Source organism: Mus caroli, chromosome 15 (assembly GCF_900094665.2).
Source record: "Mus caroli chromosome 15, CAROLI_EIJ_v1.1, whole genome shotgun sequence".
NCBI classification, from domain to species: Eukaryota; Metazoa; Chordata; class Mammalia; order Rodentia; family Muridae; genus Mus; species Mus caroli.
In genome coordinates, this window is record NC_034584.1 from 73,446,020 (window position 1) to 73,469,359 (window position 23,340).

The following is a 23,340-nucleotide window of genomic DNA, read 5'->3' on the forward strand; positions in this document are numbered from 1 at the left end:
CGTGACGCAAAACCCAGTGGAGGAGAGGGAGGAAAGGAGGGAGACTTATCCCAAGCAGAAATCCTGCCTCATTCTAACCGCCAAGGGCTCCTCCGCCTTCAGCTCCCCCGCAAAGATCCTCCCCTCCTCAACTTCCAGCTTTCAAGCCCAGAGGTGTAGCTAGATGGCATCTCTCCCGGGGCCACCCTCTGCTCACCCACAAGATGCAGGCAGACAAACCCAGCTCACCAGGGGCCACACCAGCTTTTGACAGTTCTAAGTGGTCAGGAGCAGATTCCCCCCTCTCCCGCCCCCTGCTCATTTCTGAGCTGAACACTTGTACCATTTCTTACTTTCATACCCCTCCTGACCCCTGGGTCCTCTAGAGCACTGGCCTAGGGGCTCAGGCACAGCCTTAGACACCCAGCACAGTGCAGATGAGTCCAGGGCTCTTGACTATGGACATTTGGACTTACCAAGTGTTCAGGTTGGTCCTAAAAATGACCTTCCCTTGCATGTCCCTATGATTCTCTTGATGATCTGGGTGCTTCTCTGTTATGACCTCCTGACCTGGCCCTGGCCCTGGCCATTCAACTGCCTGGTACACTTTCCTGAGAGCTACATGTTCCCCATGCTCTTCAGGGGGTGCTGGGGCCCCTCCATTCTCAGGCCTTCAAGAGAAGGCTTCCCTGTCTCCTGACTTAACAATCCTATTGCTGGCCTGCCATGATGGCTGATTGATGAAAAAAGCCTCAGAATCCATATGAAGATAGGAGAAGACTCATTTCTCAGGGTTGTCCTCTGACCTCTACATGGGCTCCGTGGCACCAATGCAGCCCCACCCACGTAGCATCAAACAAAATTTAAAGTCAGTTGTATAAAATCCATCGGGGAGCCCAGACTCCTGCACTCTGTCGCCCACAAACACTCAGTGCTATAACACACCCTGGGTGTGTTTGTTGTTTATCTTCCGTCTCCCACTTAGAGGACTTCGGTCCATGAAAGTGGGGAGTTGATGCTATTTTGGCCTCCACTGTGCTGTGAATATCTATAATAGTGTCTGGCACCTGGTATGCGTTTAATAAATAGCTGATGGAAAAATGGACAGCAAAGAGGCTTCTGCCTCTCCCCCCCCTCCCTTCATTCAAACATGAAGCAGCGCTCGCTATCCCCTGTTGTCAGGCCCTAGCAACAGACCACACTGCCGACTCATGAAATGCACCCATCCCCAGAGCAGAGAGTGACCTTATAGAAAGTTTCCTCACCCAGGCTTGTGAGGAACTAAGCCCTTGGTACCCTCTTTCTAGCTCCTGCTCCAAACTATCCCATAAACTATCCTGGCAACTCCAGAGCCGGGGAGGTGGTACGAGCCCTTGCCCCTGAGCCTGACAACCTGCTTCCTGGGACCCGACTGGTAGGAGAGAGCTGATTTCAGCAATGCATCCTCTCTCTGCCTGCCATGGCACGCGCACAATAAATAAATGTCAGGACCACCAGAGCCGTGTCTCCAGCCCTCATAAACATAAACACGTTTAAATTAAAAATAAGTATTTTAGACAGTTGGGGTGGTGAATAAATACCTTTAATCCCAGTACTCTGGAGGCAAAGGCAGGTGAAATTGCTAACCTCAAAGCCAGCCTGAAGTCTACAGAGGGAGTTCCAGGACATCCAGAAAAGAAAAAAAAAAACTGTCTCAAAAAACCAATAACAGCAACAACAACAACGATAGTAATAATAAATATTTTAAAAGTCTGGTCTCCCAGTCAGAGAACTGTGGAGTGCCAACCAGAGGCTCCCTTCCTTCCCTCCACTGACTTCCACCCCTCCAGGCTGATGTCCAAGGAGGCTGGGGAGCTGGAACCAGGAGTCCTCGTGACTTTAAGAGGCTGGCTTCTGGGCTTGGGTGCAGTAAAGCTCGGGTTTCCCAGCAGTTCAGACAGAGAAAGGAGTGAGTTTGAAGCCAGCCTGATCTACACAGCAAGTCCCAGAACAGGCAGGGTTACGTGTGGAGACCCCCGTCTCAAACAACACCACCACCACCAAGAGACTGACTGGAGAGATGGGTCAGCAGTTAAGAGCTCATACCAATGGCTTCTGTGGGAAGCCCACAGTCACCTGTAACTTCAGCCAGGGGATTCAATACCTCTTCTGGCCTCCGCGGGCATGTGTACTCTGGGCACATAACCACCCTACACACACACACACACACACACAACTAAAAATTAAAAATAAGTTCTTCGGGCTGGTGAGATGGCTCAGTGGGTAAGAGCACCCGACTGCTCTTCCAAAGGTCAGGAGTTCAAATCCCAGCAACCACATGGTGGCTCACAACCATCCGTAACAAGATCTGACTCCCTCTTCTGGAGTGTCTGAAGACAGCTACAGTGTACTTACATATAATAAATAAATCTTTAAAAAAAAAAATAAGTTCTTAAAGCAACAACAAAAGAAGGAAGCTGTGTTCAAATGCTGAGTCTTCTGCTTTCTAACCGGACAATCCTAGGCAACTTCCTTAAAGCCTCCAGGCTCCATTTGTAAAAGTGCAGTATGATGCAGATCCATAAATAGGCTGTGTGGGGAACACACCTAGAGCCTAACACTCTGGAGGCAGAGGCAGGCAGATCTCTGAGTTCAAGGTCAGCTTGGTCTACAGAGTGAGTTCCAGGACATACAGGGCTATACAGAGAAACCCTGTCTCAAGTACAAACAAAGCCACAAAAACATCTTTGTTCAGAAGAAGGTCTGAGTAGGAAGCAGTTGTAGGTAATTTTCCTGCTCTTAGGAAAGTTGACTTAAGTTTTTGTTTTTTTGTTTGTTTGTTTGTTTTTTGCTTTGGTTTTTCGAGACAGGGTTTCTCTGTATGGCCCTGACTCTCCTGGAACTCACTTTGTAAACCAGGCTGGCCTCAAACTCAGAAATTCGCCTGCCTCTGCCTCCCGAGTGCTGGGATTAAAGGCATGGGCCACCATGCTCAGCTAGTCAGGGTCTCTTAATGAGGGTTCCTTTAGTACTGTGCACTATATCGGTGAAGTGTATCTCACTCACCTGTGCTCGGAGAAGTGTTCTCCCAGGGATTTGCCAGCCTGGTCCCTAGATGTTCCACGAGGTTCTCTCTTCTCCCCCTCCCCCTCCCCCTCCGTGTGTGTGCGTGCGTGTTCTTCCAGTCAAGGACAGGCAGAGGATGGGTCTTTCTTCTAGCAGGCTGCTGGTAATAAGCCAACCAGCTCAGGCCCCTGACAGCAGCTCCTCCTTTAGAGCCAGGAGGCCTGGCTGCAGGAGGCATAGGTTTGAGTCCCATCTAATCTCTGGACTTCAGTGGAATCTTGCATTGTTCAAGCCTCTCTCTGGGAGGCAAGCGAGATGACCTGCCTAGGTTTTCTGTCTCCCTGCCCTGTGCCCTGGGGTGGGGCTGGATGGGAACCTCCTCTGTGTTCCAGATCCAGGCTTCCATGTTGGGGAATTCCCTGGGGATACAGGAGCCTGGGCTCCGTTGGAAGGGCTTGCATCCTGCCACCTCCTACTCACAAGGGAGTCCTTCTCTCTTTTCTCTGTTCCCACTCTGCTGAATCCTGCCACCAGCCTCTGCTTTACCTGGACACTCCAGTAGCCAGATAGACACTAACACCTTGTCCTCAGCTCCCAATATACCTACTGATGAAAGCCACACACGCAGCCGAGGAGCAGTGGCACACGTCTTTGATCCCAGCACTGAGAAGGTAGAGGCAGGGGGAAAGCTCTGAATTTGGGGCCAGCCTGGTCTACATGTGAGTTCCAGGACAGCCAGAGAACCCCTATCTCAAACCACCACCACCTCAAAATGAAAAAGAAATCCGTCCACGCTTGCTCAGGGTCATGGTGATCTGGCTCCTAGGTACCTTAGGCCGAGTTCCATACCTCACCTAATGGTTTCTGTGTACCTCAGAGTGACCTGCCCCAGACTCTTCAATGGCTGCCTCTACCGATGGCTCAAGCCACTTCTTCTTTGTTTTGTTTCTTTGGTTTTTCGAGACAGAGTTTCTCTGTGTAGCCCTGGCTCTCCTGGAACTCACTCTGTAGACCAGGCTGGCCTCGAACTCAGAAATCTGCCTACCTCTGCCTCCCAAGTGCTGGGATTAAAGGCGTGCGCCACCATGCCCGGCTCTCAAGTCACTTCTTAAAGACTTTCCTTTCACCCACCTCTGGTACTGTGGAGTTGAACCTAGGGCCTCACAAAGCTAGTCTGAACCTCTTTTCACCTTTTGTCTTGAGATAGAATCCCACTAAGTTGCCCAGGCTGGCCTTGAATTTGCAATCCTCTTTGTCTCTTGAGTACCCAGGAATCCAGGCCTGCATCAATAGAGACTTTTTTTTTCTTTAAGATATATTCATTTTATGTCTATGAGTGTCTTGCCTGCATGTATGTGCCTGCATGGTTGTGAACCACCATGTGGACACTGAGTACTGAACCCGGGTCCTCGGCATGAACATAAGTGCTTGACTGTTGAGCTCTCTCTCCAGCCCCCAGCCACATGGTCAGTCACAAGTGGGCTTCTTCTCTGTCCTTTACAAGAAAGCCTGCTTTATTTTCTTCACACTACTGAGGCAGTGGGAAAGACTGTTCTGCATGTCCTTGAACATAAGCTGCAAGAGAGAGAAACCTTGGGGCTGGAGAGATGGCTCAGTGGTACACGCAGCAGCTCTTCTCAGAACTCAGTCCAGACAGAGCTCAGCTCCCAGCATCCGCGTCGGATGGTTCACAACTGTCTCTAACTCTAGCTCCTGGAATCTGGTACCTCTGGCCTTTGAGGGCACATTTATATGCATAGAAGTGTGTGTGTCCGTGTATTCGTACACACACTACCCGGTAGCTCTCCCCTTCTCCCGGTGGCTCTCTGTCAGTCTGCTGCGCTGTGCCAGAAGTGAGCAAACCTTACCAAGCAGCTCTGGGACTCCTTTAGGCCATCAGTTTCTAGAGGGGCCAGGAGTACTCACCACAAGAAATTCTAACATCTTCCACATACCCCAAAGGCCCTTCACCCTTCCCTTGGCTCGGCCCTGCCTCCTCACCGCCCCAGCCCTCTAACCCATAAAAAGTGATGTCTGCCCCTTGCTTGTAAGGTTGTCGCTGTCCACATGCCTCCTCTTCTTCTCTCTGGGAAGCGAGGATCTCCCTTCCAGGGACTCACAACCACTTATTATCTGGGGCTTGGGATGAGAATGAAGAAGGATTTCTCCTCTTCCTCAGCTTGGTGACTCATTGGCTCGTGTTCTGGCCATGCCACATGCCTGTCCACAAACACTTCCTGATGCCAGCTCCTTTGAGGGGACCTGAGAGGTCCACTCCAACCTGTCTACCCAGACTCAACCACAGGGCTCATCATATAAGAAAGATGGGCAAAGAGTAGCAAGAGAACATTCTAGAGAGGACTCACTCTCTTGCTCTGTCCCCAGGGCAATCCATGTCACCCACCGTCCCACCAGGTTAGTACCACCACTGTGCTACACCCCAGTGCCCAGACTAGTCTCATGGTCCTAGACTCAAGGACACCGCTCCCCAGGCTCCTGAGTGTCCAAACTGTGGGTGTACCATCATATCCAGCCCTGTTTACTCTTAACCTGCAATGGAGCATTGTCCAAATACAGCTCTGACTTGTTCCCACAGCCAGATTGCCCCCTTAAACCGTGTCTACAGAGAATCAGAGAATTGGCAGTGCGGTAGGAGGGAGCTCGCTCAGTGGAAGAAGATAGGATTTGAGAGGCAGAGGAGCTAGGAATCTGGATAAACCCAGCAAGCACGCTACTTCAGCCATTCCCCACTCCTGGGAAGCAAGAGCCACTCTCACACAGACGGTCACACACTCCAACAACCCCAGGAGTCTGAGGGAAGCCTCTACTAGATTGCTTGGGACAGTTTTGAACCTTGTGTGCAGATTAGGGTTAGGGAAGAGAGGCAGGGGGAGTGCCAGAGGGGGTGTGTATGGGATAGACAATATGCCTGGCTGCCCCCTGGACATTTCTCAGGCATTTGGTTTAATTCTGCAGCTGTCCTCTGAGTGGAAGGACAAGCTCATGAGAGACAAGAGTCCCTACTTATGTACAGGGAGAAATTCAAGGCTCACGGAGCTCATGAGAATCTCAGTGCCTACCTTCAGAAACTCTGTGAAAGCCCAGGGGGCTTATATACCCATCTTGGAGCATGCTCTGCTTCTGTTTCCGTGATACTTGCTTCTGTTTCCATGATACTTACTCCTGGTACCTGAGGTCCCCACTCAAAAGTGCCCTCTTGCTTAAGGACACCACAAGTCCACTCCCCAGGGATGCTGGGTGGCCACTCAGATAGCTGTATCCTTTGAGTGTGGCGCATGCCTTGAAGCCCATCTCTCAGAAGGCAAAACCAGGGAAGATGAGTCCCGAGCAAATCTGGTCTGTATAACTACATAGTAAGACGCTATCGCAAAAACAAAAAATACAACAAGAACCACACACACACAAACACTACAAAATTAGCTGTGTCCATGGCTGAGCCTTTGCGCCTAGCAAGAACCGGTGAGCATAGGTAGATAAAGAAACCACAACTTGAGCTCTTATTCGGCTTCCAGCTTGGTCTTCTAGATGTTACGTATTTACATGTGCATGCAGGGACATGTTCCCTTGAGTGTGCGTTCAAGTGGAGGCCAGGGGCTGACACTGCTCTTCCTCCATCACCGTCTGCCTTGTTAGTTTTAGTATGTCTTTTCTTTTCTCTTCTTTTCTTCCCAGGCTGGCCTTACTGCCTCTGCTGAGATCCATCTCCTTTTGGACACCACCTTACCACCTTAATGTTGACACGGTATCTGTCAGTGAACCTAGAATTCTCCAGTTTGTCTAGAGTGACTGGCCAGCACGCCCTAAGGATCTGCCTCCCCGGCACTGGACATAGAGATGACAGCAGCTGCGCCTGACTTTCCCCTGTGAGTCCTGGGGCTTAAACTCAGACCTCACGTTCACATGGCGATCAGTTCACCAACAAAGCCATCTCTCCAGACTGTATGTATTCTATTGTAATATTTATAGTACATTCACCAGCCTGGCAGAACTCATAAACTGTGAGCATGTATATAAAAAATATCAACCCTGTCTCAAAACAAAAACAAACAAACAAATAAATAAATAAATATGCATATATATAAAATTCATGCTCAAGGTACTTTCACCGGGCAGACAAGTAGGCCACATGTATGTGTGGACACAAATCCTTCACTGGCTATTCCAGGTCATGCTGGGAGACTGGGATTAAAGGATCATTCTAACCTTAGTTTCCTGTCTCAGAAATAGCCTGGCGGTGAGATGACCCCGGGGGTAAAAAGTCTGACTCTTTGAGTCCCATCTCTGCAAGGAATGAATTAACTCTACAAGTTGTCTTCTGATCTCCACATATATGTTGTGGCATTCACACACATACACACATATTAAACAACCAAATGTTTTGAAAACCGCTACAGAGAAGGTTCAATGGTTAAAACACTCACTGCTCTGACAAAGGGCCAGGGTTTGGTTCCCAGCACCTCCATTAGGCAGGTGGCCATCACCCACCAGGTCCAGGAGTTCTGATGCCCTCTTGCGGCCTCTGCCAATATCGGGTATACATGTAGTGCACAAACACACATGCAGGTAAAACACTCTCCTAGAAGAGGCAACCAGCATAGAAAGAGGACCACGCTGGTACTCGATGGCCTGGCTTTGGATCCTGGCTGTGCTCTGGGTTAGCCCACTATTCTGTGCCTTAGTTTCCTATCTGTAAGATGACAATGTCCCTATTCCTGGCACTGCTTTGAAAGCTGGATATCCTCCATGCTAAGGCACCTGTTTAGCAACACCAAGTCCCTGGGTTCGATTCCCAGCACAAGAGTAAATTTCAGATTGGGGATGGAGTTCACGTGGTAGGTAGGGTGCTTGTCAGCATACAGGAAGGTCTGGCCTCAAGCCCCAATACTACATACACCAGGCGTGGTAGCACAGGCCTGCCTTCCCAACACAGGAGGATCAGAAGTTCAACAGCATCCTCAGCTCGAGTCAAGCATTGACTATGTCTCAAAAACTAAAAACCCAGCTTGGCATTGCTGTAAGGGATGCTGGAAGGTGACCAGATGAGACTGGTGCTCTGTTGCTCTTGTTTGTTATTGTCTGTTTCAGGCAGCACAGCTAAAGGCAGTGTGGAACTCTCAAACTCATATCCTCCTCCCACCTCCACCTCTCCCAAGTGCTGTGGGCATTTCAGACGTTACAGACGTGCATGTCCAAGCTCAACGGGAGGTCTGGTTCTCCACCAGATCAGTGGAAAAGAAGTAAATGGGTCTCAGACCCAAGGCAGGGACTTGATTCTGAGTTCTGGACTTCATGGGCCCTCTAGATGTTAAAAATGTGGCTATGGCCAGGAGGTGGTGGTGCACGCCTTTAATCCCAGCACTTGGGAGGCAGAGGCAGGCAGATTTCTGAGTTCGAGGCCAGCATGGTCTACAGAGTGAGTTCTAGGACAGCCAGGGGTATATAGAGAAACCCTGTCTCAAAATAAATAAATAAATAAATAAATAAATAAATAAATAAATAAATAAAAGCCCTGTGGCTACAAAATGAAACCTATTGTCTGTGGATAGAGAGGTGACTGTCCTAACTCTCACAATAGCAGAACATGCCTCCTCTTCAATTCCCAGGTATAAGGGGCCTGGCTACCTACCAGCCCGAGCCATCAGACCAGGTGGAAAGGGACACCGGATGGACTGTGAGTCCTAACTGGAGGCTCCCACACTTAGGTGCTATCCCAGGGCTCTCAGCCTTTGCTCCTCATCTGTGGAAGCACAGTGGAGCAGATCACAGGAAAGCTAGAAGTCTGGGAGGGCAGCTGCAGGGCAGGGGAGGGGAAGAGGGATGTAACTGCTGCTCACAGGAAGCCACAGCTCCCCCACCCCAGTCCTCTATTACTTTACATCTGAAGTCTGCTAGGAAGCTCAGAACGGGAGAGGCAGGGTGGGGTGCAGGACTAGAAATTGACCCAGAGTAGGAGGTGTAGTGAAAATCCTGGAGTTTGGATTTCTTTTAAAAACAGAAATATTATAAGAACGAACGTACTTCTGCTTTAATCCCAGGTGTGGGAGAAGGGGCTGCTTCGGATTTCTCACAGCAGCTGCCTAGGATTTGTCCCATGCTCTAGCAGAGGCATGGTTTTGCCAGCTGCAGGTAGTTTCTGCAATTGTGTGACACTCAGAATTCTGGGAACTTTTTAGAGGGTATATAAATGCTAGGGCCTGGACAGGCACGGTGGGTGGTTGTTGATCGTTCAGTGTGTGTGTGTGTGTGTGCAGTTTGTTAGGAGTCATGCTCCAAGAGGAAACAAGAAGAAATAAGGTTCAGAAGTCTCTCCCCTCTCTCCTTCTTTCTTTCCTATCTAGTGATAGGAGGTAAAGGGATGGGGGGATGGGAAGGCTGTGAAAGGTAACAATGTAACAAAGACTGGCTACAAGGAGGCCTGGCTTCTTAAGCACTGACAGGTAGTGAATGCTTCTGAGAGCTGTCAGACCCATTTCACAGAGAAGTAGAGACTCCTGTTTGACTCACCCTTGACCCACTCTTATCCCAGTCTATCTCTGAGATCGTGTGTGCCTGCACACAGCAGGCTGCATGGAGGTCAGGAGTCAGCTCTCTCCTCCTACCAAGTGGATTCTGGAATGTTCAACCTTGACAATGACTTATTTACCTTTGCGGCCATCTCACTGGTGCGTGCGCGCGCACACGCACACACATACACACACACACACACACACACACACACACACACCCGTGCCCTGCCCCATATGGAATTTAATTTTTTTAAATGATTTATTTATTCTTATTTTATGTGTATTGGTGTTTGACCTGCATGTATGTCTGTACGAGGGTGTCAGATCCCCTGGAACTGGAGTTACAGACAGTTCAAAGCTGCCAAGTGAGTACTGGAAATTGAACCTGGGTTCTCTGGGTTTACTGGAAGAGCTGCCAGTGCTCTTAACCACTGAGCCAGCTCTCCAGCCCCACCCTTGGATCTCTGTTTTTAAGACAAGATCTCATGTATCTTAGACTGGCTTCAAACTCAAAAGGTAGCTGAGGTTGACCTTGAACTTTTGATCCAGTTCTTCGTCACATCTGGAGTGCTAGGATTACAGGGTTGAGACACCACTAGAGGCTGGAGCCGTGCGAGGGACCCAGGGCTTCCTACAAGCTAAGCTAGCACTTGACCAACTTAGCCACTTCCAGCCCCCCACCTCACCTCACCCCTGCCTTTTGACAGGGTTTCTCTGTGTAGCCCTGGCTATCCTGGAACTCACTTTGTAGACCAGGCTGGCCTTGAACTCAGAAATCTGCCTGCCTCTGCCTTCCAAGTGTTGGGATTAAAGGTGTGCGCCACCACTGCCCGACACCTTTTAAAGACAAGAACTCATACAGCCCAAGCTGTAGCAGAGAATCACCTTGAATTCCTGATCCTCTGGCCCTTACTTCCCCGGAGCTGGGGTCACAAACTTGTACCACCCTGCCTACAGGAATCCTGAACAAATCTTATCTTCCAGTGCCGTCTGCTCTGGCGTTGATCACACAGCCCCCCTGCACCCTCCCCTTTTCTTCCACTCTGAATCTCTTCCCTAGGCTCATTCCAAGAGGCTGACTCTTACATGCCTGGTGCTCGCTGGCCCTGCCTCTGGGACACAGAGTGTCTGCATCACAGAGTGTGGTCCTACACTGTCCCCCCACCCCGGGGGCCTGTCATTCTGTTCAGGACCAGAGACCTCCATTCTGGGAGACCTCCCCCCTCAGTACCTTCTCCCAGTCCAAGGCTCCGAATGTACAGCTGTCTTTCAACTCCTTTAAGCCTCACTTACACACCTGGGAAAGTAGCTCTCTGTCTCACTGCTCAGAGCAAGGTGGTCTTTCCCAAGATTCCACTGACGGGAGGGGTCGGGGGTGAGGTTAGGGCTCCTGATCTCTGCTCTCCAAATGCAGATATTACCTTCATCTCCCCTCACTTCCTTCCTCTGGGGTTCAGAACGGCGCCCAATCGCTGGCCATCCCTCATTTGTAACACTACCCAGCCATTAATAAGAGTGATTACACACAGATACCGGGGTGAGTAATAGCAGAAGATGCTTATACAATGTTGAGAGAAAAGCAAGACATAGAAACTGTAAATACAGTATGAGGAAACGACGCCTAAACACCTCCCCCACCCCACCCCCCTCCAGCACAGAAAGACTGTGAGGACATACACCCAAATCCCACAACAGTTCAGTTTGGGTCTCAGTACCACCGACGACGTCGTCCCTAGTTTCCTCGGTTCAACAAATATTCATTCAAGTGCACACTTCTAAAGACAGCATCATATAAACCGGTCACAATGTATTTGTGGTTTAAGTATTTCAGACCAGCTCCTTCCGGCTTAACTTCCCGAGCCTCAAATACCTCCAAAGTTCAGGTAAGTGTGTCTAAGAGACCAGAGAAGAGGATCACAGTTGGGATCACAGTTCCTCCAGCCACTAGCACCCGGCTCCTTCCAGGTTCTGCCAAGCCTGGCCTCTGAGCTTCTCCAGTAGGGCTTACCTGATGCAGCGAGGTCAGCCTCCACGGCTCGGCTCGAAGACGCGCACACCTGTCACTCTAGGAGAGAACTCGCTCGCCAGCCCGGAGCCCTGGAGGAGGGAGTCGGAGGAGGCGGGGCGTGACGTCACACAAGCCCCGCCCCCGACTTCCCGGTCCCGCCCCGGCTTCCCAGCCCTGGGGGTTCGTGGTTCTCATGCTTGTTGGGTGAGGTGCTGGACACTTCTGTCCACACTCACGCCCTGCGTGCCTGGGCTCTTGGCCATCTGCCCTGCCTCCTCCCTCCACCCACTCCCCTGTTAATGTGGAGCCATCAGACTCTAGGATGAAGCTAGCTGGGACAGGGAGCAGGAATCTGATTCCCAGTGCAGTTTTCTTCTTTGTACACTCTCCCTACCCCCCAACTTTCCCCTATCCAGCCTCCCCTGCTAAGGGTTCCGGGGGAGACGGGATTATGGAACCCTGTGGGTTGGATAAAGATCGCCTGGTTGAGAATGTTTCTACAGTCACATCGCTACACAGGTGACTCAGGTAGAGAGCTCTCTTTGGAAAGGTGCTAGCTATCCCAAAGCTTTAAAAAACCGTGTTTGTTGCTGGGCGTGGTGGTGCACGCCTTTAATCCCAGCATTTGGGAAGCAGAGGCAGGCGAATTTCTGAGTTCGAGCCAGCCTGTTCTACAGAGTGAGTTCCAGGACAGCCAGGGCTACACAGAGAAACCCTGTCTCGAAAAAAACAAAAACAAAAAACAAACCAAAAAAAAAAAAAAAAGTGTTTGCCTTGAACCAGCCAAGTTTTCCAACTTCTGTCCTAACAAAGTCATCTGCAATACAAGAAATTGTGGGTATGTGTATATGTGTGTGTGTGTGTGTGTGTGTATAAACTGGAGCAAATCTAAATGTCTAACAAACTGGGGTATTGCTGAATTGCCAAATGCACAATGGATTGTTATGCATGCATCAAAGAGTATGTTTACAAACAGCTTATGATAATATGAGGAAATGTTATAATATTAAGGGAATTAAAAGCAGGATGTAGACACAGTCACAGTTGAAAACAAAACACAATTTGTGCACAGGGAAGAAAATGCCCGAGGTGTCCTCAGTAGGTGGAGGCTTGATGAGGCTTGTTTGGCCCTTTCTTTTCAACCTCGAATGGGCTTATTTCACTGTTCAGAGCTCTTTTACTTTGCGCTTGTGCTGAGGGCTTTGTGACTGTGAGGCAAGCCATCTTCCACAAGCTTCCACTTCCTGAAAAGCCCCCATTAGCCTGCAGAGCCCCTCACTGCCCATACACCGGCCAGCAGGAAGAAGAGCTACAGTCCCTGAGTTGGGAGGAGGAAATGAAGGCCTGAGAGGCCCCTTCTCCAGTCACATGACTAGAAGGGGTCAGAGAAGGGCTGCTCTGTCCCAAGGCCAACCAGGCCACTTAAACTGACTCTTAGGAAGTCCCCAGGCCAAGAGTGCCACTGGCCTCAGTTGGGCTAAAGACCTTGGGAGGTGGTGGCCCTCTGCAGTAGCCTCAAAGGAGGTCCATGATTTGGGGAAGCACCTCGTGTGGGGACAGCCCAGCCTGCCCTCCTGTAGCAGGGCAAACCTCTCAGGACCCAGAAGACCCTGGGGTGACTGCTAGAGGCTGTGGGAGTCGGGGGTTGGGAGGGAGGGGGAAGGTGTGGGCTGAAACTCTGGAAGAAGACTTCGGTCCCAGTTCATTTAATTGCTTTTGTGGGCTTTCTCACTAGGTGTGGTAATAAGCTCAACACTTGGAAGGGTTGAAGCAGAAGGATTGAGTTTGGGGACACCCCAAAGGAAAAAGGGACATTTCAGGCATGCTTTAGTGAATATCTTTGATAAACAACTGGTTCTCTAAAACCCCAATATCAAACATATCCCATCATTCCATGCTCCATATCAAGTGCCCCTGATGTGTCTCTTCAATGTGCACACCCCTCCACATCACCACCATCACCACCACCACCATCACCACCACCACCACCATCACCACCACCATCACCACCATCATCACCACCACCACCACCACCACCAAGTGCCCCTTAGGGGCAGGAGAGGTGGCTCAGCAGTTAATAGTACTGGCTCCCCGTGCAGAGCCTCAGGTTCAATTCTCAGCACTGACATGACTCAAAACCATCTACAACTCCAGACCCAGGCGATCTGACACCCTTTTCCGACTTCCATGGACTCAGCGGCGTGCATGCACACATACAGGCAAAGGACCCAAACAACTACAACAAACTCATCTGAATAATTTTTACATTAAAAATAAATAAATAGGCCAGGCAGTGGTGGCACACGCCTTTAATCCCAGCACTCGGGAGGCAGAGGCAGGCGGATTTCTGAGTTTGAGGCCAGCCTGGTCTACAGAGTGAGTTCCAGGACAGCTACGGCTACACAGAGAAACCCCATCTCGAAAAAAACCAAACCAAACCAACCAAACAAACAAACAAAATAAATAAATAAATACCCCCCCNCCCCCCCACCCCCCCATCCCCCGCCGCCGACTCCTACCACCCGTACTCTCCTGCAGGAAGCTACCATGTTTTGCCAATGATGACTTAATAAAATGTAGAAGAGTTGGGGTACTGTCCCCTGGCTCAACCCACATCTTCCCCCATGTCACCCTACCCACCCCCTACATAAACACTCCCCAGCTCCAGTCTGCATCTTTCTTATTTTTCTGTGACTGGCTACTATTCTTGGTCATATTTACATTACATTGTTTTTCTTATGTTTTCCCCTCGGGCTTCTTTACATATTAAAGAAAGCATGATGTAGATCCCCCTCCCCCCCCCCCCCCCCCCCCTTTTTTTTTTTTTTTTTTTCTGGACGACTGAGAAGATTTTGGTGGTGGGTGCTTCCCATTGAAATTGAGAGCTTATTTTCAGATCGGCAGCCCAGGGATCGGAGCTTTGACTCGGAGTCCAGAGCTATGGCTGAAGTTCGGGCCTTGGGCCATTTTCTGGGGTACAGCTACTGACCCTCCCGGCTCTGCCCCCCAGTGCTTCATGGTTTGATTTGGTTTTAGACAGGAGGCCAGGCTGGGCTGGAATGTATCACAATCCTTCTGTCTCAGCCTCACCCGTCTCCCCCCAGCACCTCCGGAGCACTGGGGTCATCTCCATGTGGTTGGTCATTTAGTGCTCATCAGGTCTCAAGACCCACCCACACACCTGGGAGAACACCCAGACTTCACCCTCAGTGTCTAACACCTGGCCAGGGTCCTGTGTACTCCTCACTCCGTAACAATGTCAACTCACCCTAAGCATGCCAAGGGCCTGTCTCCCCTGCTTCCTCTGCCCAAGGGCAGACATCTGTGGTAGGTTGTCCTTGGCCACAGCTCAAAACACACCTCAGGCCTTACTCAGGTGGCAGAGCAATTCCTCTGCCTCTACTACACCTCAGCAAACTCCTACACATACCTTGAAGGCCAGCTAGGGCTCTCCTTCCTCTGGGGAGACTTTGCTGTCTCCCCTCTTTGATCTCTAATGGCCTCCCCATGTCTGGCCTCACCAAAGCAATAACTCCCGAGGTGAATTACCTAATGACTCATCAAAGCCCCCCTCCCCAACACACTTTGCGCTCCAAGCCTCAGTTTCCTCATTTGAAAAGGGCTATCCTGGTATAAAGCCAGCCACCAGAGCCGTGAAATAGATTTGATCAATAAGTCGGTTTGTGTCTCAGGCATCCAGCCCGGTCTCAAAGTAGAGAGCAACAAAGCCTCCTTCCCTGTTGGCAACTGGTTTAAAGAACAAAGAGTGTGGCCTGTCTCTGCTGCCTCCTGACCCTCATGAGCTGACTCAACAGGTAAAGGCCCTTGCTGGTGAGCCTCACCACTTGAATACCAGACCCACAAGACGGAAGGAGAGGAGTTCAGATGGAAGAAAACAGGCACCAGCCGTGTAGATGACCATGCTGGCTCATCTGCTGGGATAGCATGGGAGTCTACCTACCAGAGCCAGGAGTACAAGCTGGTCCAGGAATCCAACTGAGCCCCAGAGAAGACAGGAGGATCAGAAGTCCAATCTAGGTTTTTCTGGGCCTTTGCCTCAAGTGGGCCATCATTTGACTAATTCACACCACGGTTTTCTTTCTTTCTTTCTTTCTTTCTTTCTTTCTTTCTTTCTTTCTTTCTTTCTTTCTCTCTCTCTCTCTCTCTCTCTCTCTCTCTCTCTCTCTCTCTCTCTCTCTCTCTCTCTCTCTCTCTTTCTCTCTTTTTTTTTTTTCGAGACAGGGTTTCTCTGTGTATCCCTGGCTGTCCTGGAACTCACTTTGTAGACCAGGCTGGCCTCGAACTCAGAAATCCACCTGCCTCTGCCTCCCAAGTACTAGGATTAAAGGCGTGTGCCACCACTGCCGGTCTCACACCACAGTTTTGAAGGGCTAAACAGACTGTCAACAGGGCTGGGGTGGCTGGCCCTGGCTCACCAGGAACTTTGTCCAGCGGCAGTGACCTGGGGGTTCCGCCTGATGGAGCCATCACGTTCCAGCTTCCTGAATAAGACAAGATTTACCAGGAAATGCAATAAACTAGTTTTTCTTCTTAAGGGACTCATCAGGATTGCCCTTCTGATTGGACCGTAGCTCCTCCTGTGGAGATTTGGGGTTTTCCCTTCTCTGGAGCTTTTCTAGATCCTTCCAAAGAGTTCCCGCTGGGCGTGGTGGCACACACCTTTAATCCCAGCACTCAGGAGGCAGAGGCAGGCGGATTTCTGAGTTCGAGGCCAGCCTGCTCTACAAAGTGAGTTCTAGGACAGCCAGGGCTATACAGAGAGACCCTGTCTTGAAAAAACAACAACAACAACAAAAACCAAAAACAAACAAACAAAAAAAAGAGTTCCCAACATTCCCTTGGTTGGTTCCAGAAGGCCCTCCCTATGTAAGTCAGGCCCAGAGGACCTCCCTCAGCTGCCCCACCTGGCATCTTGTCTCTTCCCTCAGCACTGAGACTCAGGCAAGGAAAGCCCTGGGGTGTGGGAGGGAGAGGAACCCACCCTCTCTGGAATTCTAATACCACTAGCATTTGCTGGGAAGGTTGTCAACACAGAGACTGGAGACCAGGCTGTGCCCTGCTCCAAGTCACTCCCTAGTATAGAAAACCAGCCTGTGAATTGCCCTAGGCGATGCTATTTGATGATAAGCAGCCTTTTTTTTTTTTTCCTTTCTTTTCATTTAGATGAGGTCCTAGCTAGATAGCCCTAGCTGTTCTAGAACTCTCTGTGTAGACCAGGCTGGCCAGTATTACAAACATTCGAAGAATGAATAATCCCTCAGGGTCCCACGAAGGAACACCAAAACAAACCAGAAGCAAAGCAATTTGCAAACTGTGGGTTCCAGAACTCCCATGGAGCCAGCAACACACCAAGCCCAAGCTGGCTTCTGCCTTTGTCCCTGACTTAGGTGGCTGCTCCGTCCCCTCTCCTAGGCAGGAGCTCAACATCACGATCTGCCAGGACCGGCACAAGAAGGTGTCAGAAATATGGTTCCTTTCTGGCTTGAAGACAAGGCAATTGCTCATGCCTCGAACTGTCTACCTCTGACTCCTGAGTACTGGAGCCAAAGGTGTGTGCCACCGGCTGGCCGGCCGCCAGCAACTTTGGGGGCAGAAGGAAGGTGGCAGTCCCTGGTAACAGCACATCCTGTGAGGCACCACCCACCCACCCAGACTGACAACCTGCCAATTCCTGGGAATAGAGTGGGGGGCTCCCTACAAGTTTATTGAGAAGAATTGAAACTCTGGGGTTACATAGATCTATTAAACTCATATTAGAGAAACCAGGACTGGGAGCTCATCAGACACCCCAGACCACGGATAGAGTATAACTCTCTCCCCTGGACCACATATAGGGATGGACACCTACCTCCTCTGATGGCACAGCCCCACACCAACCATCTGATACCTGGGGTGTGTGTCAAGTTCAGAAGACTTGGTCTCCGCTATTGATGATGTCTTTGTAACTGCATCCTAGGTTAGACCTGGACTCCAGTTTTCTCCTTCCTGCTCTGAACCCATTCAACCTTTTACCTTGCATCAGAATCCTGCAGCTGCCTCCAACCTGATCCCAGGAGCGGGTTTTCAGGCAGTCTCCTGCAGCTGGAGGAGCAGGAGCAGCAGGAGCAGGAGCAGCAGTGGGAGCAGGAGCAGCAGGAGCAGGAGCAGGAGCAGGAGCAGCAGCAGCAGCAGCAGGAGCAGCAGCAGGAGCAGCAGCGGGAGCAGCAGGAGCAGCAGCAGGAGCAGCAGCAGGAGCAGCAGCGGGAGCAGCAGCAGCAGCAGCAGGAGCAGCAGCAGGAGCAGGAGCAGCAGGAGCAGCAGCAGGAGCAGCAGCGGGAGCAGCAGGAGCAGGAGCAGCAGCAGGAGCAGCAGGAGCAGTAGGAGCAGTAGGAGCAGTAGGAGCAGGAGCAGCAGCGGGAGCAGCAGGAGCAGGAGCAGCAGGAGCAGCAGCAGGAGCAGCAGCAGGAACAGCAGGAGCAGGAGCAGCAGGAGCAGCAGCAGGAGCAGCAGGAGCAGGAGCAGCAGCAGGAGCAGCGTGAGCAGCAGGAGCAGCAGCAGGAGCAGCAGCGGGAGCAGCAGGAGCAGGAGCAGCAGGAGCAGGAGCAGCAGCAGGAGCAGCAGCAGCAGCAGCAGCAGCAACAGCAGGAGCAGCAGCAGCAGCAGCAAGAGCAGGAGCAGCAGCAGCAGCAGCAAGAGCAGGAGCAGCAGGAGCAGGAGCAGCAGGAGCAGCAGCAAGAGCAGGAGCAGGAGGAGCAGGAGCAGCAGCAGCAGGAGCAGCAGCAGCAGGAGCAGGAGGAGCAGGAGCAGCAGCAGCAGGAGCAGGAGCAGCAGCAGCAGCAGGAGCAGGAGCAGCAGGAGCAGCAGCAGGAGCAGGAGCAGCAGCAGCAGGAGCAGCAGGAGCAGCAGCAGGAGCAGCAGGAGCAGCAGCAGGAGCAGCAGGAGCAGCAGCAGGAGCAGGAGCAGGAGCAGCAGCAGCAGGAGCAGCAGGAGCAGCAGCAGCAGGAGCAGCAGGAGCAGGAGCAGCAGGAGCAGCAGCAGGAGCAGCAGGAGCAGCAGGAGCAGCAGCAGGAGCAGCAGGAGCAGCAAGAGCAGGAGCAGCAGCAGGAGCAGCAGGAGCAGCAGGAGCAGCAGCAGGAGCAGCAGGAGCAGGAGCAGCAGGAGCAGCAGCAGGAGCAGCAGGAGCAGCAAGAGCAGGAGCAGCAGGAGCAACAGCAGGAGCAGCAGCAGGAGCAGGAACAGGAGCAGGAACAGGAGCAGAAGGGGCAGGGGCGGGAGCGGGAGCGGGAGCGGGAGCCGGAGCGGGAGCGGGAGCTCCCTCCCAGACTCTTTGTGAGCCCAGTGTGAAGCCTCTAAGACTCTGCTCAGCCTCATCAGCTCAGATTCATTTTGTAACCCATATACATGCACGGAGACACATGTGTGTATTTATTACCCATATACATGCATTTGAGACACATGAGTGTATTTATTGTGTGTTGTATGACATGAGAGTTAATATTGGTCATTAAGATTGGAATAAAAGGAGGCTGGAGAGATGGCTCAGTGGTTAAGAGCACTGTCTGCTCTTCCAAAGGACCCAGGTTCAATCCCCAGCACCTGCATGGCAGCTCACAACTGTCTGAAACTTCAATGCCAAGGGACCTGACAACCTCACACCCATGCATATAAAATAAAGTTAAGCAAATTATTAAAAAAAAAAGATTGGAATAAAAAAATATACACATGCCTCCAGCCAGGCTACCAAGGGGGTCAGAGTATATGACAGGTTGCTATCATTCAAACCTCTAAGCTTTGTGACTTTATTCTTATTCAGAGTATGTTCCTCTGTTTCTAGAATAACGGGCTCAGGACATAAAGCATGTGTTTTCTATTTCCTTTCACATACAGATACTTTATGATAAAATAGCGGTAACCCAGGCTTCAGACTTCTGGTAGGGTATGAATGTTTTCTGGCCATCCCAAAACAGAACTATGAATTTTGTTTGCAGTAAAGGAGGACCTTCTTGCTGTGGACTTCCGCCGTATCCACTGCCCACCTGTCTGCACACATGCTCTTGGTTATTTCTTGCCTGCTAAGGGAAGTGCAGGCTACAGGGCAGCCTGAAAGTAAGACCTATTCTCCCCATGAGGGTTCCAGGTCTCAGTTTTTCCACTTGTAAATTGGGGCTAAGAATCCCACCTTGAGGACTTCCCAGAGGTGAGGCCAAGTGCAGGTGCCCAGCAGGGCCCTCTCCTCCCTCCCACCAGAGCAGTCTGAGAAGTCTGAGGTCCATGGAGCCTGCCCTGTCCAGAGATGGGCCTGCAGATGCCCGGCTGGAGTCGCTCTCCAAAGAGAGAAATTCTTTGAACTTCTTAAAGATGATGGGATGAGGCTGGAGGTGATGATGTCATAGCTCTGGCCACGCCTTGACATTCCAGCAGCTGGGGCCGGCTCAGGGAGTGCTGAGTAAGTGCCCAGCCAACTGCTGCAGGGGTGATGACCTTGGCACTGTCCCCTGGCATGCCCCACCCACAGGCTTTGAATCACGATGACACCCTCTGCAGCTGACTGAGCACATCCTATGGGAATGACTGCTCGGTAGGACACATTTTTTTTTTTTTTTTTTTAGAAAATTGTAACCGAAGCCCAGAGAAGGGGTGACACTTACCTGAGGTTGCACAGTAAATGTGGGACAGGGCTGGGACACAGAGGATTCTCCTGATCCTGCCTGTATATTTAGTGCATGCTGGGTAGGATCTGGATTTGGGGCTGGAAAGCACCAGGTGTCCATGTGGGCAGCATTTAGAAAAAAAAGCAAGGTCACTATGTAGACGGATAGAGGGGGTTAGCCTGGAACTCACTATGTAGACGGATAGAGGGGGTTAGCTTGGAACTCACTATGTAGACCGATAGAGGGGGTTAGCCTGGACTCACAGAGATCCACCAGCTTCTGCTGTCCAAGTGCTGAGATTGAAGGCATGTGCTACCATACATGGCTCAACTTTTCTTTTGAGACAGGGTCTGCTGTAGCCCAGGCTGGCCTTGAACTCCGGATCCTCCTGCCTCTACCTCCTAAGGGTTTATGGGTATGCGCCACCACTGACAACCTCTGTTTACTTCTTGTTAGTTTTTTAAAATGAAAGTAACTATTAAAAGAGTAGTGGAGGGCCGGGTGTGGTGCCGCACGCCTTTAATCCCAGCACTTGGGAGGCAGAGGCAGGCGGATTTCTGAGTTCGAGGCCAGCCTGGTCTACAAAGTAAGTTCCAGGACAGCCAGGGCTATACAGAGAAACCCTGTTTCGAAAAACCAAAAAAAAAAAAAAAGAGTAGTGGAGCGGATGCCACGTGAGGCTTGCTATTTCTAAGGTCTAAGGATGCCACACACACTTGCAACGCTGTACAAACATCACCACCATCTGTCTCTGGAACTTTCCATCACCGCAAACTGAGGCTGCACCCTTAAAATGCCAGCTCCGCAGCCACCCCCAGCTCCTCTCTCTGTCTCTGTGAACATCTCCACTCTAGGTTCCTCACGCAAATGGACCCAAATACGCAACCTCTCCCTTTCTTTGTTTTGTTGTGTGTGTGTGTGTGTGGGGGGGGTGACAGGCTGTGTTAGGCTCTGATTCTAGGACCTTGCACATGCTTAGCAGCCTGCTGCCACCGAGCTACACAACCAGCTCTAACCTGTTCATTTCTTAAACTTGGGGACAGGTGCCTCCTCTAGGAGTAAGACCAGGTGTTTGAGCAAGACATATTAGGCCTCACCAACCCCTGTCCAGACCCCAACTCTGGCTGAGGCCTTGAAGCTCTTCACAGACTTTGACCCTCCGCTCTCTGCTTGCAAAAGAAAATTCCTCCCATTGTTTTGAATTCCATGATGATGATGGTGATGACGATGATGGCAATGATGGTGGTGGTGATGATGTTGATCGATTATGCTGCTGCTACTGACAATGAGCAGGAGGAATCTCAGGCTCTCAATAACACCCACTCTGGAACTGGCATCCTTCTTGGCCAGGGTGGGCTCCAGAAACCAGCACCAAGTCTTTCCCATCCTCTGGCAAGACCGAGCCCAGCCGAGTTGAATGTGAGGTGATGGGAGAGGCAGGCTCCAGTTCCCACCTTAAAGGCACCAGCTCATCTCTGCCCCTTCACCCACAGACACCCTGATTGTCCCTGCCTTTCTTTCTTTCTCTTCTCAACCTGGGGGCCCTGCAATCCCGGTATGCTTCCAGCACCCCCACCCCTACCCCCAGCCCCATTGCTGGCACTGGGTTTCTGTGGCTGAAGGACTTTCACAGGCTTGGCTTGGTCACATAGCAGAGGAAGCTGCTCACAGACTGCCTTTCCTGAAGCCCCAGCTGCCCTAGCTCTGTAATTATCACCTGATACCTGGGCTACTGGGGAGGGCTAGGAACACTGAGATGCACAGGGGGCAGAGTGTGCTCTAGGTCAGCTTTGATAAATTCACTCTCCTTGGCAGGCTCTGGGCTCAGGAGACACAGAAGAAAGTAACCCATAGGGTCCCTGGACAAGGTGCTGCTTCCCAAAGCTAAGCAGAGGCAGAATCAGCCACCATCTTTCCAGGTGGTGGCTAAGCCTCAACTATAAATAGGATTCAAGATGGCCACTCCCCTCCGTGGGTGGAGCTGAGGTAACCAGAGACCGGGCTCTGTGAACATCTCCCCTTGTTCTCTTTGTGAAGTGACAGCTCAATGCAGACAGGCCCAGAGATAGGAAGGGTCAAGTTTGTCAGAATCCCTCTTTGTGAGCAGACACCAGATCAAATCCTCGGAGATCGACAGATCTAAAATAACCTCGCATGCAGCATAGCTCATTTGATACGTGGGGAAACTGAAGCTCTTGGGGTAAGACCACTCAAAGGTTTTAGCGCCAAGATGTCTTTTGGTCCTTATATTGGGTGCCTCTTATGGCCGGCCCAGGCTGGAGCACTCAGGCTGCGCTCGGCTGCTGCCCCCGTGTGGTTACATTGGGAACTACAGGCAAGTCGGGATGCCAGTCGGTCCTGGCCTGTGCAAGTTACGCATTTATTCTGGCAGATGTTATTTATTCTGAGCCAGTTACATGATGGGGAAACACCCACTGTTTTCTCTTTTTGCGGAAAGGAAAGCCCCAGCCCACGCAGGTTGCAGCTGTATGTCTCCATTCTGGAGGAGTGTGACAGAAATGAAGTTGTCTGAGAGGTGGTCAAGCGATGCCCGATAGAAAGGCCTGAAACCAGCCCACCCTGCTCCTCCAGAATCTTGATGTGAAAAGCAACACCTTGGTATCCCAGCCAGCGCTAACCAGGAGAGCCTGCATCTGTTATGAAGATGTCACCTCCCCATCCTGACTCCCCTCCAGTCTCCCTTTTACGGTTGGTATGCTTGGAACCGAACCTGCCCATGTAGCAGCGAGACAGAGAACAACGTGGGACTCTTGCTGGGAGAAGCTCCAGCACATGTGGGCCGGGAGTGGGACCAGGAGAAGATGACCCCAAGAGTGTGTTCAGGACTGGCCTGAGGAGGAGGAGTGAGCCCAGAGGTACTGGTATCCTTACAACGCCAGACCTGGCCATTCTCCATTGGCACAAGATTAAGGTCCACAGCTCTAGGGGAGAGCAAGCCAGGCCAGGCACCCAAGGCCACCAGTGATGCCCAACCTCTTGCCCTATGGCATTGCTGCAGGGGAAGCCGGGCACTGAGGCAGGAACCCGTAGAGAGGGCAGGGCAGATTCAGAGCACCCGCAGATGCAACTCCATTGGTAGCCATGGAGTTACCGCACCTCTTGGAGGCTC

General features: G+C 51.3%; 1 protein-coding gene across 1 annotated transcript in view; it reads right to left on the reverse strand.

Moving 5' to 3' along the window:
* Window positions 1-11,576, reverse strand: part of LOC110310208 (casein kinase I) — a 37,889-nt gene extending 26,313 nt beyond the window's left edge. The window contains exon 1 of the mRNA XM_029470021.1: window positions 11,560-11,576. The gene's annotated coding sequence lies outside the window, so the exon portion shown is untranslated. The remainder of the gene's footprint in view (window positions 1-11,559) is intronic.
* Between the last annotated feature and the right edge of the window lie 11,764 nt (window positions 11,577-23,340).